Source organism: Oncorhynchus keta, unplaced genomic scaffold (genome assembly GCF_023373465.1).
Source record: "Oncorhynchus keta strain PuntledgeMale-10-30-2019 unplaced genomic scaffold, Oket_V2 Un_scaffold_5451_pilon_pilon, whole genome shotgun sequence".
Lineage (NCBI taxonomy): Eukaryota > Metazoa > Chordata > Actinopteri > Salmoniformes > Salmonidae > Oncorhynchus > Oncorhynchus keta.
In genome coordinates this window covers 67,501-74,991 of record NW_026290961.1, presented here as the reverse complement: position 1 = coordinate 74,991, position 7,491 = coordinate 67,501, and the positions used below count along the sequence as shown (strand labels likewise).

At 45.3% G+C, this 7,491-nt stretch overlaps 1 long non-coding RNA gene across 2 annotated transcripts; it reads right to left on the bottom strand.

Annotated features, from left to right (window-relative positions):
• Positions 1-4,081: 4,081 nt before the first annotated feature.
• On the bottom strand, positions 4,082-5,012 carry LOC127929168 (uncharacterized). Of its 2 annotated transcripts, XR_008133536.1 has the most exons (4): positions 4,877-5,003; positions 4,717-4,804; positions 4,345-4,632; positions 4,082-4,272 (listed from the first exon to the last, which is right to left on the bottom strand). It is a non-coding gene; the product is annotated as an uncharacterized LOC127929168 (long non-coding RNA). The 2 variants fall into 2 exon arrangements; XR_008133535.1 differs by having other exon boundaries at positions 4,717-5,012.
• Positions 5,013-7,491: the final 2,479 nt, after the last annotated feature.

Here is a 7,491-nt window from a genome sequence, read left to right as displayed (position 1 = left end):
TGACTAGTCAGTATTGATAATTGACATGTATGATACATGATAACCATACATCATGACTAGTCAGTATTGATAATTGACATGTATGGTACATGATAACCATACATCATGACTAGTCAGTATTGATAATTGACATGTATGGTACATGATAACCAAATCATGACTAGTCAGTATTGATAATTGACATGTATGGTACATGATAACCATACATCATGACTAGTCAGTATTGATAATTGACATGTATGGTACATGATAACCATACATCATGACTAGTCAGTATTGATAATTGACATGTATGATACATGATAACCATACATCATGACTAGTCAGTATTGATAATTGACATGTATGATACATGATAACCATACATCATGACTAGTCAGTATTGATAATTGACATGTATGGTACATGATAACCATACATCATGACTAGTCAGTATTGATAATTGACATGTATGGTACATGATAACCATACATCATGACTAGTCAGTATTGATAATTGACATGTATGGTACATGATAACCATACATCATGACTAGTCAGTATTGATAATTGACATGTATGGTACATGATAACCATACATCATGACTAGTCAGTATTGATAATTGACATGTATGGTACATGATAACCATACATCATGACTAGTCAGTATTGATAATTGACATGTATGGTACATGATAACCATACATCATGACTAGTCAGTATTGATAATTGACATGTATGGTACATGATAACCATACATCATGACTAGTCAGTATTGATAATTGACATGTATGGTACATGATAACCATACATCATGACTAGTCAGTATTGATAATTGACATGTATGGTACATGATAACCATACATCATGACTAGTCAGTATTGATAATTGACATGTATGATACATGATAACCATACATCATGACTAGTCAGTATTGATAATTGACATGTATGGTACATGATAACCATACATCATGACTAGTCAGTATTGATAATTGACATGTATGGTACATGATAACCATACATCATGACTAGTCAGTATTGATAATTGACATGTATGGTACATGATAACCATACATCATGACTAGTCAGTATTGATAATTGACATGTATGGTACATGATAACCATACATCATGACTAGTCAGTATTGAAATTGACATGTATGGTACATGATAACCATACATCATGACTAGTCAGTATTGATAATTGACATGTATGGTACATGATAACCATACATCAAACTAGTCAATTGATAATGGGTTCCATAGGGTACCCAATTGTCAAATATCAAAGAGGGGGTATGGACTTTCATTCAAATGGAGGCCAACAGAGGTGGAGGAATGGGCTCCATAAAGAGTCAAGAGGTGGTTATGGATCTCCATAAAGAGGTCAAAGAGGTGGGTATGGGCTCCATAAAAGAGGTCAAAGAGGTGGGTATGGATCCCGTCAAAGAGGTCAAAGAGGTGGGTATGGACCCCATCAAAGAGGTCAAAGAGGTGGGTATGGACCCCATCAAAGAGGTCAAAGAGGTGGGTATGGACCCCATAAAAGAGGCCAAAGAGGTGGTTATGGACCCCGTCAAAGAGGTCAAAGAGGTGGGTATGGACCCCATCAAAAAGGTCAAAGAGGTGGGTACGGGCTCCATAAAAGAGGCCAAAAAGGTGGGTATGGGCTCCATAAAAGAGGTCAAAGAGGTGGGTACGGGCTCCATAAAAGAGGTCAAAGAGGTGGGTACGGGCTCCATAAAAGAGGCCAAAGAGGTGGGTACGGGCTCCATAAAAGAGGTCAAAGAGGTGGGTACGGGCTCCATAAAAGAGGTCAAAGAGGTGGTTATGGACTCCATAAAAGAGGCCAAAAGGTGGGTACGGGCTCCATAAAAGAGGCCAAAGAGGTGGGTATGGGCTCCATAAAAGAGGTCAAAGAGGTGGTTATGGGCTCCATAAAAGAGGCCAAAGAGGTGGGTATGGACCCCATAAAAGAGGTCAAAGAGGTGGGTACGGGCTCCATAAAAGAGGTCAAAGAGGTGGGTACGGGCTCCATAAAAGAGGCCAAAGAGGTGGGTACGGGCTCCATAAAAGAGGTCAAAGAGGTGGGTACGGGCTCCATAAAAGAGGTCAAAGAGGTGGGTACGGGCTCCATAAAAGAGGTCAAAGAGGTGGGTACGGGCTCCATAAAAGAGGTCAAAGAGGTGGGTACGGGCTCCATAAAAGAGGTCAAAGAGGTGGGTATGGGCTCCATAAAAGAGGTCAAAGAGGTGGGTATGGGCTCCATAAAAGAGGCCAAAGAGGTGGGTACGGGCTCCATAAAAGAGGTCAAAGAGGTGGGTATGGGCTCCATAAAAGAGGTCAAAGAGGTGGGTACGGGCTCCATAAAAGAGGCCAAAGAGGTGGGTACGGGCTCCATAAAAGAGGTCAAAGAGGTGGGTACGGGCTCCATAAAAGAGGTCAAAGAGGTGGTTATGGGCTCCATAAAAGAGGTCAAAGAGGTGGGTACGGGCTCCATAAAAGAGGTCAAAGAGGTGGTTATGGGCTCCATAAAAGAGACCAAAGAGGTGGGTATGGGCTCCATAAAAGAGGCCAAAGAGGTGGTTATGGGCTCCATAAAAGAGGTCAAAGAGGTGGGTATGGGCTCCATAAAAGAGGCCAAAGAGGTGGTTATGGGCTCCATAAAAGAGACCAAAGAGGTGGGTATGGGCTCCATAAAAGAGGCCAAAGAGGTGGTTATGGGCTCCATAAAAGAGACCAAAGAGGTGGTTATGGGCTCCATAAAAGAGGCCAAAGAGGTGGGTATGGGCTCCATAAAGAGGCCAAAAAGGTGGTTATGGGCTCCATAAAAGAGGTGGATATCAGAGAGAGGAAGGCAGACAACAGAGAATTTACCATAGCAGAGGCTGCCAGATTAGTTCACCCTAATCTGAAAAGATCAACTGTCAATTTGATCATATGAACATTTCACCAAGACAACAAGATATGCACTATGCTTCACTATTACAGTAAATTACATATTGTAATGCATCTAAATTCACAAAAAAATGTTACAGTATTCTTGCTGTTCTATCCTCAGAACTGACAGAAGACCCCATGGTGGTGGTCGTGTGCTGACCGACCAGCAGGAGTGGACAGTGGTGGAAATGGTGACGGCCAGGAATGACATGCGGCTGTCCCAAATAAAACAAGCCGTTGTAGCATCCATCAGCCTACCAACAATCACCCGCCTTTTGAAGAGGCACCAGGTATCTATGAAACACCGGGTGAAACATCTACAGGCAGAGTATATTCAGGTACAGTACTATATACTGTGTTACTGTTACTATTAACGCACATGCTACTTATCAATATCATACTGGAACTACACTGTCAAAATAACTAACTCAAATATATCTTTAGAGGGTGATGGTGCTTGATGCTGCTGTGAACCCTCACAAATATATCTTTAGAGGGTGATGGTGCTTGATGCTGCTATGAACCTTCACAGGTATGTCTTTGTTGATGAAGTGAGCTTCAACCTGGCCAAAACCCGGCGCCGTGGGCGGAACCTCATCGGCCAACGAGCGACCGTCCAAGTGCCTGGACAACGTGGGGGAAACATCTCCATGTGTGCATCTCTGAAGATGGTGTGGTAGGACGTAGGCCATTACTTGGATCCTACAACGCTGCAAACCTCATTGTGTTCCTCAATGATATTGAAGGGGTCACCTATGTCATTGTGTGGGACAATGTCAGGTTCCACCATGCAGAGGTGGTTCATGCAGAGGTGGTTCAGGCATGGTTTTGTGACCCTTCACCTGCCCCATACCCTCCTTTCCTCAACCCTATTGAGGATTGTTGTTCAGCATGGAGGTGGAAGGTGTACGATCGCCATCCCCATGAGCGTGCCACCCTCCTTCTGGCCATGGATGAGGCATGCAATGACATCAATGCAGAACCAATGGGAGATAAAACTATTTGTCACACCCTGATCTGTTTCACCTGTCCTTGTGCTTGTCTCCACCCCCTCCAGGTGTCACCCATCTTCCCCATTATCCCCTGGGTATTTATACCTGTGTTTTCTGTCTGTGCCAGTTCGTCTTGTTTTGTCAAGTCAACCAGCGTGATGCTCCTGCTTTTTCCTTTTCTCTGTTTTTTCTAGTCCTCCCGGTTTTGACCCTTGCCTGCCTTGACTCTGAACCCGCCTGCCTGACCATTCTGCCTGCTCTGACCTTGAGCCTGCCTGCCACTCTGTACCTCCTGGACTCTGAACCCGCCTGCCTGACCATACTGACTGCCCTGACCTCAAGCCTGCCTGCCACTCTGTACCTCCTGGACTCTGAACCCGCCTGCCTGACCATTCTGCCTGCTCTGACCTTGAGCCTGCCTGCCACTCTGTACCTCCTGGACTCTGAACCCGTCTGCCTGACCATACTGACTGCCCTGACCTCAAGCCTGCCTGCCACTCTGTACCTCCTGGACTCTGAACCCGCCTGCCTGACCATACTGACTGCCCTGACCTCAAGCCTGCCTGCCACTCTGTACCTCCTGGACTCTGAACCCGCCTGCCTGACCATACTGACTGCCCTGACCTCAAGCCTGCCTGCCACTCTGTACCTCCTGGACTCTGAACCCGCCTGCCTGACCATACTGACTGCCCTGACCTCAAGCCTGCCTGCCACTCTGTACCTCCTGGACTCTTTCGTCTTGTTTTGTCCCGCCTGCCTGACCATACTGACTGCCCTGACCTCAAGCCTGCCTGCCACTCTGTACCTCCTGGACTCTGAACCCGCCTGCCTGACCATACTGACTGCCCTGACCTCAAGCCTGCCTGCCACTCTGTACCTCCTGGACTCTGAACCTGCCTGCCTGACCATACTGACTGCCCTGACCTCAAGCCTGCCTGCCACTCTGTACCTCCTGGACTCTGAACCCGCCTGCCTGACCATACTGACTGCCCTGACCTCAAGCCTGCCTGCCACTCTGTACCTCCTGGACTCTGACCATGTTATGATCTTTTTGCCTGTCCAAGACCATTCTCTTGCCTGCCCCTTGGATACTAATAAATATCTGAGACTCAAACCATCTGCCTCCCGTGTCTGCATCTGGGTCTCGCCCTGTGCCATTATACAACTACATTGAAAGGATATCTATTATGGAGATTAAACCAATGTTGTTATTACATTTCACAAACTTACACTGCCATTCAAAAGTTTGGGGTGACTTAGAAATTTGTTTTTGAATGAAAAGCTCATTTAAATAGTACCCGCAAAACACCAGTCTCAACGTCAACAGTGAAGAGGCGACTCCGGGATGCTGGCCTTCCAGGCAGAGTTCCTCTGTCCAGTGTCTGTGTTCTTTTGCCCATCTTAATCTTTTCTTTTTATTGGCCTGTCTGAGATATGGCTTTTTCTTTGTAACTCTGCCTAGAAGGCCAGCATCCTGGAGTCGCCTCTTCACTGTTGACGTTGAGACTGGTGTTTTGAGGATGCTATTTAATGAAGCTGCCTGTTGAGGACTTGTGAGGTGTCTGTTTCTCAAACGAGACATTCTAATGTCCTCTTGCTCAGTTGTGCACCGTGGCCTCCCCCTCTTTCTATTCTGGTTAGAGACAGTTTGCTCTGTTATGTGAAGGGAGTAGTACACAGCGTTGTATTAGATCTTCAAATTCATTGCAATTTCTCGGATGGAATAGCCTTCATTTTTCAGAACAAGAATAGACTGACGAGTTTGAGAAGAATGGTCTTTGTTTCTGGCCATTTTGAGCCCTTAACGAACCCACTAATGCTGATGCCTCAGATACTCAACTAGTCTGAAGAAGGCCAGTTGTATTGCTTCTTTAATCACAACAACAGTTTTCATTTGTGCTAACATATTTGCAAAAGGGTTTTCTAATGATCAATTAGCCTTTTAAAGTGATCAACTTGGATTAGCCAACACAACGTGTGTCACGATCGTCGTAAGAAGCGGACCAAAGGGCAGCGTGGTGTGAATGCATCATTTAATAGATAACAAAAAACACAAAGTAAACTGTACAAAAACAATAAACAAATAACGACCGTGAAGGTATCATAAGGACTGTGTTGACACAAGCAACTAACAGACACAATCACCCACAAAAGTGAAACCCAGGCTACCTAAGTATGATTCTCAATCAGAGACAACTAATGACACCTGCCTCTGATTGAGAACCATACTAGGCCGAAACATAGAAATCCCAAAATCATAGAAAAACAAACATAGACTGCCCACCCCAACTCACGCCCTGACCATACTAAATAATGACAAAACAAAGGAAATAAAGGTCAGAATGTGACAACGTGCTCTTGGAACACAGGAGTGATGGTTTCTGATAATGGGTCTCTGTACGCCTATGTAGATATTCCATTAAAAATGTTTCCAGCTACAATAGTCATTTACAACATTAACAATGTCTACACTGTATTTCTGATCAATTTGATGTTATTTTAATGGACAAAACATGTGATTTTCTTTCAATAACAAGGACATTTCTAAGTGACCCCAAACTTTTGAATAGTAGTGTATATTTTGAATCAATGGTTGTATGGTGAGAGATGTGTACAATCAAAAAAGACTGCACAGTGAAAGGTTTGGAATGAAAGACTGGCTGCGTTACAAGTGTGACTAGTTTGGAGTGTTGTACTTGTGAAAACGGTACAAAGCCAAATAAAAAAAACTGTTAATACCTCTCCGGGCGTTGTAAGATCTGTCAGGAGTCAGCACCGTCTGAGCAGGAGAACAGACTGTTAATACCTCTCCGGGCGTTGTAAGATCTGTCAGGAGTCAGCACCGTCTGAGCAGGAGAACAGACTGTTAATACCTCTCCGGGCGTTGTAAGATCTGTCAGGAGTCAGCACCGTCTGAGCAGGAGAACAGACTGTTAATACCTCTCCGGGCGTTGTAAGATCTGTCAGGCCTCAGCACCGTCTGAGCAGGAGAACAGACTGTTAATACCTCTCCGGGCGTTGTAAGATCTGTCAGGAGTCAGCACCGTCTGAGCAGGAGAACAACCTGTTAATACCTCTCCGGGCGTTGTAAGATCTGTCAGGAGTCAGCACCGTCTGAGCAGGAGAACAGACTGTTAATACCTCTCCGGGTGTTGTAAGATCTGTCAGGAGTCAGCACCGTCTGAGCAGGAGAACAGACTGTTAATACCTCTCCGGGTGTTGTAAGATCTGTCAGGAGTCAGCACCGTCTGAGCAGGAGAACAGACTGTTAATACCTCTCCGGGCGTTGTAAGATCTGTCAGGCCTCAGCACCGTCTGAGCAGGAGAACAGACTGTTAATACCTCTCCGGGCGTTGTAAGATCTGTCAGGAGTCAGCACCGTCTGAGCAGGAGAACAGACTGTTAATACCTCTCCGGGTGTTGTAAGATCTGTCAGGAGTCAGCACCGTCTGAGCAGGAGAACAGACTGGTAATACCTCTCCGGGCGTTGTAAGATCTGTCAGGCCTCAGCACCGTCTGAGCAGGAGAACAGACTGTTAATACCTCTCCGGGCGTTGTAAGATCTGTCAGGAGTCAGCAC